Source organism: Zalophus californianus, chromosome 6, assembly GCF_009762305.2.
Source record: "Zalophus californianus isolate mZalCal1 chromosome 6, mZalCal1.pri.v2, whole genome shotgun sequence".
Lineage (NCBI taxonomy): Eukaryota > Metazoa > Chordata > Mammalia > Carnivora > Otariidae > Zalophus > Zalophus californianus.
The window spans coordinates 123,811,320-123,824,270 of record NC_045600.1 but is presented as its reverse complement, the minus strand read 5'-3'; positions in this window follow the sequence as shown (position 1 = coordinate 123,824,270).

Below are 12,951 nucleotides of genomic sequence, written 5' to 3'. Positions count from 1 at the left end.
GTACTTTGTCAAATGCTTTTTCTGCATCTCTTGAAAGGATCATATGATTCCTGTTCTTTCTTTTGTTAATAGATTGTATAACGTTGATTATTTGTGGATGTTGAACCAACCTTGCAGCCCAGGGATAAATCCCACTTGGTCATGGTGAATAATCCTTTTAATGTGCTGTTGGATCCTATTGGCTAGTATTTTGGTGAGAATTTTTGCATCCATGTTCATCAAGGATATTGGTCTGTAATTTTCCTTTTGGATGGGGTCTTTGTCTGGTTTTGGGATCAAGGTAATGGTGGCCTCATAAACTGAGTTTGGAAGTTTCCCTTCCGTTTCTATTTTTTGGAACAGTTTCAGGAGAATAGGTATTAATTCTTTTTTAATTATTTGGTAGAATTCCCCTGGGAAGCCATCTGGCCCTGGGCTTTTGTTTCTTGGGAGATTTTTGATGACTGCTTCAATTTCCTTAGTGGTTATAGGTCTGTTCAGGTTTTCTATTTCTTCCTGGTTCAATGTTGGTAGTTGATACATCTCTAGGAATGCATCCATTTCTTCTGGGTTATCTAATTTGCTGGCATAGAGTTGCTCATAATATGTTCTTATAATTGTTTGTATTTCCTTGGTGTTGGTTGTGATCTCTCCTCTTTCATTCATGATTTTGTTGATTTGGGTCATTTCTCTTTTCTTTTGGATAAGTCTGGCCAGGGGTTTATCAATCTTCTTAATTCTTTCAAAGAACCACTCCTAGTTTCGTAGATCTGTTCTACTGTTTTTTTTTTTTTCTCTACTTCATTGATTTCTGCTCTGATCTTTATTATTTCTCTTCTCCTGCTGGTTTTAGGCTTTATTTGCTTTTTTCCCTCTAGCTCCTTTAGGTGTAGGGTTAGGTTGTGTATTTGAAACCTTTCTTGTTTCTTGAGAAAGGCTTGTATTGCTATATACTTTCCTCTTAGGACTGCCTTTGCTGTATCCCAAAGGTTTTGAACAGTTATGTTTTCATTTTCATTGGTTTCCATGAATTTTTTTAATTCTTCTTTAATTTCCTGGTTGACCCATTCATTCTTTAGTAGGATGCTCTTTAGCCTCCATGTATTTGAGCTCTTCCCGACTTTCCTCTTGTGATTGAGTTCTAGTTTCAAAGCACTGTGTTCTGAAAATATGCAAGGAATAATCCCAATCTTTTGGTACCGGTTGAGACCTGATTTGTGACCTAGGATGTGATCAATTCTGGAGAATGTTCCATGGGCACTAGAGAAGAATGTGTATTCCGTTGCTTTGGGATGAAATGTTCTGAATATGTTTGTGAAGTCCATTTGGTCCAGTGTGTCTTTTAAAGTCTTTATTTCCTTGTTGATCTTTTGCTTAGATGATCTGTCCATTTCAGTCAGGGGGGTGTTAAATCCCCCAGTATTATTGTATTGTTGTCAATGTGTTTCTTTGCTTTTGTTATTAATTGCCATATATAATTGGCTACTCCCATTTTAGGGGCATCAATATTTACAATTGTTAGATCTTCTTGTTGGATAGACCCTTTAAGTAGGATATAGTGTCCTTCCTCATCTCTTATTACAGTCTTTGTTTTAAAATCTAATTTGTCAGATATAAGGATTGTTTCCCCAACTTTCTTTTGGTGTCCATTAGCATGGTAAATTGTTTTCCACCCCCTCACTTTCAATCTGGGGTGTCTTTGGTTCTAAAATGAGTCTCTTGCAGACAGCCTATCGATGGGTCTTGTTTTTTTATCCAATCTGACAGCCTGTGTCTTTTGATTGGGGCATTTAGCCCATTTACATTCAGGGTAACTATTGAAATATAGGAATTTATTGCCATTGTATTGCCTGTAAGGTGACTGTTACTGTATATTGTCTGTATTCCTTTCTGGTCTATGCTGCTTTTAGGCTCTCTCTGCTTAGAGGACCCCTTTCAATAGTTCTTTGTAGGGCTTGTTTCGTGTTTGCAAATTCCTTTAGTTTTTTTTGTCCTAGAAGCTTTTTATCTCTCTTTCTATTTTCAATGACAGCCTAGCTGGATATAGTATTCTTGGCTGCATATTTTTCTCGTTTAATGCTCTGAAGATATCATGTCAGTCCTTTCTGGCCTGCGTGGTCTCTGTGGATAGGTCTGTTGCTTACATATCTCTTCTCCCTAGCTGCTTCCAAGATTTTCTCTTTGTCTCTGAGACTCGTTATTTTTACTCCAAGATGTCAGGGTGTTGACCTATTTTTATTGATTTTGAGAGGGGTTCTCTGTGCCTCCTGGATTTTGATGCCTGTTTCCTTCCCCATATTAGGGAAGTTCTCTGTGCTAATTTGCTCCAATATACCTTCTGCCCCTCTCTCTCTTTCTTCTTCTTCTGGGATCCCAATTATTCTAATGTTTTTCCATCTTATCGTATCGCTTATTTCTCGAATTCTGCCCTCGCGATCCAGTAGTTGTTTATCTCTCTTTTTCTCAGCTTCTTTATTTTCCATCATTTGGTCTTCTGTATTGCTGATTCTCTCTTCTGCCTCATTTATCATAGCAGTTAGTGCCCCCATTTTTGATTGCACCTCATTAATAGCCTTTTTTATTTCAATTTGGTTAGATTTTAGTTCTTTTATTTCTCCAGGAAGGTGTCTCTAATAACTTCCATGCTTTTTTCATGTGTAGCCGGTACCTTTAAAATCATGATTCTGAACTCTAGGTCTGACATTGTACTAATGTCTGTATTGAGGTGGTCCCTGGCAGATGGTACTACCTCTTGTTCTTTTTGCTGAGGTGATTTTTTTTCATCTTGTCATTTTGTCCAGAGGAGAATAGATGAATGAGAGAACAAAATGCTAATAATGACTTCCCCAGGAAATATACTCTAAACAAATCAGAAAAGACCTAAAACCAGGAGAAAAGAAAGGGAAAGAAGGAAAAAAGAAAGAGGGAAAAAAAAGAAAAAGATAAAGATAAAAACAAACAAAAACAGAACAAAACAAAAAAAAAAAACCAGAATATTATCAAATATGATCAGGCTAGTGCATAGACCAGCGCCACGCACTAGATTTTGGTTGTATTTTAGTTTGTTAGAAGAAAGTGCTTCCTAAAATTTTAAAGAAAGAAAGACTTATATATGTAAAAAATAAGGGTTGATACAAGAAGGGATGGAAGATGACTGTAAAGATGAAAATTATAAAAGATTTTATAAAAGGAATTGATAAGATAAGAAGCTGTTTGAAAAAAGAAAGAAGATTTAAAAGAGAAAAAAAGGGAGAGAATGTGATCACACAGGAGACTAGAACAAAGGCATACACTAGTGATTTAGGGTATATTTTGATCTGCTAGAAGAAACTGTATCTCAAAATCTTAAAGAGGGAACAACTTATATATATATATATATATATATATATATGCCAAAAATAAGGGTGTCTACTATGAAGGGCTATAATATGACTCTAAAAATGAAAAATAAAAATATTTTTTTTCAAAAAGGGATTCATAAGATGTTGGTTGAAAAAGGGAAAAAGAAAAATAAAAAAAAAACAGTTAAAAAAATTAACTTTGAAAAACTAATGAATCATGGTAAAAAAGCCATGAATTCTATGTGTAGTATTCCCCTAACGCTGGAGTTCTCCTGTTCTCCTTGATCGGTAAACTTGGTCTTGGCTTGCTGGCTGATCGTGCTGATCTTCTGGGGGAGGGGCCTGTTGCCGTGGTTCCCAAATGTGTTTGCTGGAGGCGGAATTGCCCTACCCTTGTTGGTCGGGGCTAAGTAATCTGCTCGGGTTTTCTCTCAGGAGATTTTGTTCCCTGCAAGCTCTCGGTACAGCTTTGGAGGACGAGAGTGAACATGGCGGCCTCCCAATCTCCGCCTGGAGGAGCTGAGAACTCGGGGCCTCGCTCCTCAGTGTGCCCCCAGAGAAAAGCTCAGTCATTCCCGTGTCCCCGGTCTCAGGCCGCACTCTGTGCTCACCTGGCCTATGACCGCGCATTTCGATCTCTGGCACCCGACTCGGTGTGGAGTCGCCAAACCCAGCAGATCCCTGTGGTGTGCTCCCGCGCCGCTCATCCTCGGGGAGGAAGGGGAGTCTCCCCAGATCTGCTGCTTGTTGGGTCCCTGCTGGAGGAGCAGTGGCCCAACTGTGTCGCCGATCACAGTTTATGGCAACCCCGAGCTGAGAGCCGGCACCTCGGCTCCGTCTCTGCAGCCAGCTTCCCCACTTCAGTACCTGGGAGTTTGGCCACACTCAGGCACCCCCAGTCTTTCTGTGACCCGGAGGGTCCTGAGACCACACTGTCCCACGAGGGTCCCTCCCCCGGCTTAGCCACTGGAGCGACGTCCCTCAGCAGAACTGACTTCTAAAAGTTCCAATTTTGTGCTCCGCTGCTCTATCCCTTGCCAGAAGCGGCCTACGGAAGCCCCCTCCCCCGCCATCTATATCCTCCCGAATATTGCCTCGGATTCACTTTTGTGCACGTCCTACCTTCCAGTAAGTGGTCGCTTTTCTGTTCAGAGAGTTGTTGCTATTCTTCTCTTCGATCTCCTGTTGAATTCATAAGTGTTCAGAATGGTTTTATCCCTATTCAGCTGAATTCCTGAGACCAGATGAAATCCAGGTCTCCTACACCTCTGCCATCTTGCTCTGCCCCCTCTATTTTCATTTATTTTTAAATTGTGTTCAGAGAAATACTTTTTCTTTCAAGAGTTCAAAGTAACTTTTAAAAAACTAAGGAATAATTTTCCTTTTCTTTAATGTTCATTTTGGTTTTGTACCAAGATGATCTTTGCCTCATCAAATTAATTGGCAAGGGTTTTTATCTTTTTATATTCTCTAGAACTTTATGTGTATTCTCTCTCAAATATTTGGTAAAATGTATCAGTGATTCAGTTTGGATCCAGAGTTTCATAAATTGTTCATAATATTTGCTAGTTATGTATTTTATACCTGTAGGAAGGAAACTGTGATGATATCCCTTTTTATTCCTAATATTTGTTACTTGTGTTTTCTCTCAACTCTGTACAATATATATAACATACATATAATGTACTTTATATGTAATTAGGTATTTATATATTTAATAATATATGAATATATAATTACATGTAATTTTATACTTATAACTAGATTATAATTATACTTATATAAACACATAAAATGTATGCTTAATTATGCTTTATTTTTAATTATATATTTATATAATTTTATATATGTGTATATATAAAGAGAAAAAGAAAGAAAACGAATGAGAGGATAGTATAATAAATTGCCATTAACTCATCACCAAGCTTCAAAAATTGTAAACTCATATTCAAATGTTTTCTCTGAAATCCCATAAATCTTCTTAACATGAACACACATGCAAAATTATTTTGAAATAAACTACAGAAACCTTTTGGCCATTAGGTTAATTATATTGTCTTATAATTTAAATACTATTTAAAAATATATGAGAATAACCCTTTTCTATTGGGTTTTCTTTTTCATACTGACTTGTAGCCTATTAGGTTCAAAAACAGATGTATTTTTTTACATGGATCTGCCTGAACAGCCTATCTAAAATACCATCTCCTATCAAGCTCTGTATTCCCTAACTCGTTTTATTTCTCTCTATGGCACTTGCTAAAATGTGAGGTTTATTAATATGTCTATTCATTTATTTATTATTGTTTGTCTTCTCTGTGAAAGGAGGCTATTGTCTGATTTGTTTCCTGCAGTTTTCCCAGTGGCCAGAACAGCACCTTGTACATAACAGACATTCAATAAGGGTTTGTTGGATAAACTAATTTATTTGTACTAGATTGATATATATTCTGGATATACTAATCTGGATATACTCAGGCCTTGTCACTTATTTCACCTATCTCCAATCTTTGTAAGTTTATGATGCCTTTTGTTGTACAGGTGTGTTTAATTTTAATACTGTAAAACTAATAAAAGTTTTCTTTTATGATTATCTACTTAAAAACCTGTCCCTATCCTGAGAATATAAAAAAATCATTCTATATGTTCTTGTAAGGATGTATTTAATATTGCATTTCACAGATTTTTCTATCTGAAACATTTTTATAAATGGTGTCTGTCAGAAATCTACATTTTTTTTTCCCTGCATGGATAATCTGGATCAATTTGTTCAACAATTTACCTTTTATCTGCTGATTTATAATGCCATTTCTTCACATTTGAGGTTTGATTTTCTTTTAGTCTATTAGTTGTCTCTATGCCATTGTCACACTGTTTTAATTTCCATAGCTTTATTATACGTTTTGATAGGTTTTAGCTAGTCAGTGCCCACACACTTTGGTTCCTGTGTCAGGGGTCCCCACTCACAGTTACTGTTTGTTACAGTAGAAGGGTACAGATTAGAATCATCAAAGCAAAAGATACGTACAACAGAGTCCAGCAGCAACTAGGCATGAGCTTCCAGTTGTGTTTTCCCAGTGGAGTTACATAGACATCACTTATTACTCCCTTAAACAGCAGAAAACATTTATATGTCATAAAATGTGCAAAGTATTGTCAACTGGGAAAGTTGTCTTTGCTGTCAAGGGTTTTTATTGGTGTCAGTGACACAGACATGAACCACCCACATGACTGACCTTAGCTTCTCAGTCTCCAGTGGCCCCGCCCCTCAGAAGTCAAAGTGATACAATATGGCCCAAAGCTCCAGGCATACAAAAACAGATGTTCACCATGAATCATGGTGTTAGCACGTACCATCTGGTACCCTAAGTATACAAAGACATATCAGGCAGCATATTCCAAGAGCTCAGAAGTTATCTCCAGGAGCTGATCAAGGGTCAATCTTGAAAACCTTTGGAACAAGCATGGTATGGGTATTCAGGCTGCCAAGTTAACCCTTTACTGTTGTTCTTATTCAAAATTATTTTAATTTTTCTTGGTCCCATGGTCATACATATGAATTTTAGATTTGTCCTGTTGAGTTCAATGAAATATCCTGTTGATATTTATATTTGAATTGCGTTGTATTTAATGATTAAATATCTTTGTGATATTTAGATCTCTGAAGCAAAAACTTTCTCTGTTTATTTTGATTTTTTTTCTCTTTGAAAGAAAATACTATATATATTTCTCCACAAAAGTGTAGCATATATATGTTACATTTATTTTTAGGTATAGCACTTTCTTGTGGGTGTAATAAATTATATGCTTTTTTTTTTATTTAGGATATTTGCATCCCTCTTTATAAGTGAGCTTGGCCCATAATGCTTTGTTTTTATAATTCTGAATTTTTCTATTCCTTTTATTTCATTTCTACTCTCTGGAACAGATGATATAAGACTAGAAGTATCTATTTCTTAAATATAATTTATTAGCAACATAATTTTGGTATTTTTGTTGAAGTTCATTTTTAAGTATTGATTCAATTAATTTAATTTAGTAGGTTTATTAAAGTATTCTACCTTATGTAATTATTTAAGATATTTTTCTAGGAAACAGGCCACTGAAGTTTCAAATTTATTCTACCAATTTATATTTCCTTATAATTTAAGTACTATTTAAATGTATCTTTATGTATGTAAGTGTTTTTAGTCCAAATAATCATCTGTGCCCTTTCTCTTTATTATAAGGGTATATGGCTAAGATTTGTCTATTAGTTTTTTAAAATACTCAACTTTGGTTTTATCTTTACTTTTAAATCTTTATCATCTTTATTTTTTATTTCAATAATACCATCTATCTGATGTATTTCATCCATCTAATATTTCCATTTACACTCTTTTTATTATTACTTATTTTAAGCTCCATGTCATTTGCTTTAAATCCTTGATGTTATGCTTTTATTTCTGTTTAGTTCTAAAGAACTGTTGTAGTGTTGGTGGGAATGTAAATTGGTACAACCTCTGTAGAAAACAGGATGAAGGTTCTTCAAAAAATTAAAAATACAATTACCATATGACCCAATAATTTCCCTACTATTTATCCAAAGAAAATGAAAACACTAATTCAAAAAAATTCATGTACCTCTATATTTATTGCAGCATTATTTACAATAGCTAAGATAAGGAAGCAACCTAAGTGTCCATTGTTGGATGAATGAATAAGAAAGATGTAGCATATATATATTATCTTTCTCTGACTGACTTATTTTGCTTAGCATTATACTCTAGCTCCATCCATGTCATTGCAAATGGAAAAATTTTATTCTTTTCTATAGCTGAGTAATATTCCATTGTGTGTGTGTTTATATATACTTCATCTTTATCCATTCATCTATTGGTGGACCCCTGAGTTATTTCCATGATTTGGCTGCTATAAATTTTACAATTAACATAGGGGTTAGTGTACCCCTTTGAATTAGTGTTTCTGTATTCTTTTTAAATTAAAGATGTATTTATTTGTTTTAGAGTGAGAGAGAGCAAGAGAGAGCAAGCAGGGGGAGGCGCAAAAGGAGAGAGGGAGAGAGAGAAAGAAGCAGACTCCCCTCTGAGCATGGAGCCCAACGTGGGGCTCAATCTGATGACTCTATAATCATGATCTGAGCTGAAATCAAGAGTCAGATGCTTAACCAACTGAGCCACCCATGTGTCCCTAGTGTATTTTGGGAAATACCCAGTATTGTGATTACTGGATTGTGTGGTAGTTCTATTTTTTAAAAAAGATACTAATTAATTAATTTAAGAGAGAGAGTGGGGGGGGCTGGGGCAGAGGGAGAGAATCTTCAAGCATACGCCTTGCTAAGCACAGAGCCCCATGTGGGGCTTGATTCCCTGACCCATGAGTTGATGACCTGAGCTGAAACCAAAAGTTGGTAGCCCAACCAATGGAGCTTCCCAGGTGCCCCTCTATTTTAACATGGTATATAAAGATATTCAATTGAGGATAATTTGTAGAGCAAAATGCTGGATGCCACCAAAATCAACAGAAAACTCGAGGATTATGGAGTATTCTAAAATGCAACCCTCTGTGCAATGAGGTAGATGTGGCTACACTGAATTGGAAAGATGGCTGTGATATTAGTAAGTGAAAAAATAAGTTGTGATATGGTCAACAGCATGATTCTAGTTGTAGAAAGATAAAATATGATAAAGGACAAGCATGTCTTTAGAAAATGTCTGGAAGGATCTACTGACATCTGTTAACAATGAGTAACTCTGAGGAGTAGGACCAGGGTGAGGGGAAAGGATGGAGAACCTAGATTGCAAAACAATTACTTTTTTTTTTTGGCTGTTCTATGTTCTTTTGCCTTTTTTATTAATTTTTTAATTGTTATGTTAATCACCATATATTACATCATTAGTTTTGGATGTAGTGTTCCATGTTTCATTGTCTGTGCATAACACCCAGTGCTCCATGCAGAATGTGCCCTCTTTAATACCCATCACCAGGCTAACCCATCCCCCCACCCCCGCTCCCTGCTAGAACCCTCAGTTTGTTTTTCAGAGTCCATCATCTCTCATGGTTCATCTCCCCCTCTGATTTCCCTCTCATTATTCTTCCCTTCCTGCAATCTTCTTTTTATTCCTTAAAACATATATTTCCTTAACATATATTGCATTATTTGTTTCAGAGGTACAGATCTGTGATTCAACAGTCTTGCACAATTCACAGCACTCGTCATAGCACATACACTCCCCAATGTCTATCACCCAGCCACCCCATCCCTCCCACCCCCCCACCACTCCAGCAACCCTCAGTTTGTTTCCTGAGATTAAGAATTTCTCATATCAGTGAGGTCATATGATACATGTCTTTATCTGATTGACTTATTTCACTCAGCATAACACCCTCCAGTTCCATCCATGTCGTTGCAAATAGCAAAATCTCATTCCTTTTGATGGCTGCATAATATTCCATTGTGTATATATACCACCTCTTCTTTATCCATTCATCTGTCGATGGACATCTTGGCTCTTTCCACAGTTTGGCTATTGTGGAAATTGCTGCTATAAACATTCGGGTGCACGTACCCTTTCTGATCCCTATGCTTGTACCTTTGTGGTAAATACCCAGTAGTGCAATTGCGGGATCGTATGGTAGCTCTATTTTCAACTGTTTGAGGAAACTCCATACTGTTTTCCAGTGGTTGCACCAACTTGCATTCCCACCAACAGTGTAGGAGGGTTCCCATTTCTCTTAATCCCCACCAACATCTGTTGTTTCCTGACTTGTTAATTTTAGCCGTTCTGACTGGTGTGAGGTGGTATCTCATGGAGGTTTTGATTTGGATTTCCCTGATGCTGAGTGATATTGAGCACTTTTTCATGTGTCTATTGGCCATTTGGATGTTTTCTTTGGAACAATGTCTGTTCATGTCTTCTGCCCATTTCTTGATTGGATTATTTGTTCTTTGGGTGTTGAGTTTGATAATTTCTTTATAGATTTTGGATACTAGCCCTTTATCTGATGTGTCATTTGCAAATATTTTCTCCCATTCTGTCAGTTGTCTTTTGGTTTTGTGGACTGTTTCTTTTGCTGTGCAAAAGCTTTTTATCTTGATGAAATCTCAATAGTTCATTTTTGCACTTGCTTCCCTTGCCTTAGGCGATGTTTTTAAGAAGAAGTTGCTGTGGCTGAGGTCGAAGAGGTTGCTGCCTCTGTTCTCCTTTAGGATTTGGATGGACTTCTGTCTCACATTTAGGTCTTTCAACCATGTGGAGTCTCTTTATGTGTGGTTTAAGGAAAAGGTCCAGTTTCATTCTTCTGCACATGGCTGTCCAATTTTCCCAACACCATTTGTTGAAGAGACTGTCTTTTTGCCATTGGATATTCTTTCCTGCTTTGTCAAAGATGAGTTAACCATAGAGTTGAAGGTCCATTTATGGGCTCTCTATTCTGTTCCATTAATCTATGTGTCTGTTTTTGTGCCACTACCATACTGTCTTGATGATGACAGCTTTGTAATAGAGCTGGAAGTCCGGAATTGTGATGCCGCCAGCTTTGCTTTTCTTTTTCAACTTTCCTCTGGTTCTTCGGGGTCGCTTCTCGTTCCATACAAATTTTAGGATTATTTGTTCCATTTCTTTGAAAAAAGTGGATGGTATTTTGATGGGGATTGCACTGAATGTGTACATTGCTCTAGGTAGCATTGACATCTTCATAATGTTTGTTCTTCCAATCCATGAGCATGGAACGTTTTTCCATTTCTTTGTGTCTTCATCAATTCCTTTCATGAGTATTTTATAGTTTTCTGAGTACAGATCTTTGCCTCTTTGGTTGAATTTATTCCTAGGTATCTTATGGTTTTGGGTGCAATTGTAAATGGGATCGACTCCTTGATTTGTCTCTCTTCTCTCTTCTTATTGGTGTATAGAAATGCCACTGATTTCTGTGCATTGATTTTATATCCTGCCACTTTACTGAATTCCTGTAGGAGTTCTAGCAGTTTTGGGGTGGAGTCTTTTAAGTTTTCCACATACAGTATCATATCATCTGCAAAGAGTGAGAGTTTGACTTCCTCTTTGCCGATTTGGATGCCTTTGATTTCCTTTGTGTCTGATTGCTGTGGCTAGGATTTCTTATACTATGTTGAATAGCAGTGGTGATAGTGGACATCACTGCTGCGTTCCTGACCTTAGGGGTAAAGCTCTCTGCTTTTCACCATTGAGAATGATATTCGCTGTAGGTTTTTCATGGATGGATTTTATGATATTGAGGTATGTACCCTCTATCCCTATACTCTGAAGAGTTTTGATCAAGAAAGGATGCTGTACTTTTTCAAATGCTTTTTCTGCATCTATTGAGAGGATCGTATGATTCTTGTTCTATCTTTTCTTAATGTATTGTATCACGTTGTTTGATTTGCTGATGTTGAACCAACCTTGCATCCCAGGGATAAATCACACTTGATCATGGTGAATAATCCTTTTAATGTACTGCTGGATCCTATTGGCTAGTATTTTGGTGAGAATTTTTGCATCCATGTTCATCAAGGATACTGGTCTATAATTCTCCTTATTGATGGGGTCTTTGTCTGGTTTTGGGATCAAGGTAATGGTGGCCTCATAAAATGAGTTTGGAAGTTTTCCTTCCATTTCAATTTTTTGGAACAGTTTCAGGAAAATAGGTATTAATTCTTCTTTAAATGTTTGGTAGAGAAGATGGCTGAGGAGTAGAAGACCTGGATTTCGTCTGGTCTCAGGAATTCAGCTGAATAGGGATCAAACCATTCTGAACACCTACGAACTCAACAGGAGATTGAAGAAGAGAGTAGCAACAACTCTCTGAACAGAAAAGCCACCACTTACTGGAAGGCAGGACGTGTGGAGTAGTGAATCCGAGGCGATATTCGGGAGGATAGACTGCGGGGGAGGGAGCCTCCGTCGGTCGCTTCTGGCAAGTGATAGAGCCCTGGAACACAAAATCGGAACTTTTAGAAGTGGGCTCCGCGGAGGGACGTCGCTCCAGTGGCTAAGCTGGGGATGGAACCCTCGCGGCACAGTGTGGTCTCAGAACCCTCGAGATCACAGAAAAACCGGGGGTGCCTGAGTGCAGCACAGCTCCCAGGTATCGGAGCGGGGAAGCCAGCTGCAGAGATGGAGCCGAGGCGTGGGCTCTCAGCTTGGGGTGGCCATAAACTGTGATCTGCAGGCCAGTTGGGCCACTGATCCTCCAGCAGGGACCCAACAAGTGGCAGATCTGGGGAGACTCTCCTTCCTCCCCCAGGAGGAGCGGTGCGGGAGCACACCGCAGGGATCTGCTGGGTTTGGAGACTCCACACGGGGTTGGGTGCCAGAGATACAAACACTCGGTCACAGGCCGGGTGAGCATGGAGTGCGGCGGGAGACCGGGGACACAGGAGTGACTGACTGCTTTTCTCTGGGGGTGCACTGAGGAACGAGGCCCCGAGTTCTCAGCTCCTCTGGGTGGAGATTGGGAGACCACCATTTTCACCCTTGTCCTCCAAAGCTGTACCGAAAGCTTGCAGGGAACAAAAGCTCCTGAGAGCAAACCTGAGCAGCTTGCTTAGCCCGAACAACAAGGGTGGGGCAATCCGCCTACATTTGAGAACCACGGCAACAGGCCCCTCCCC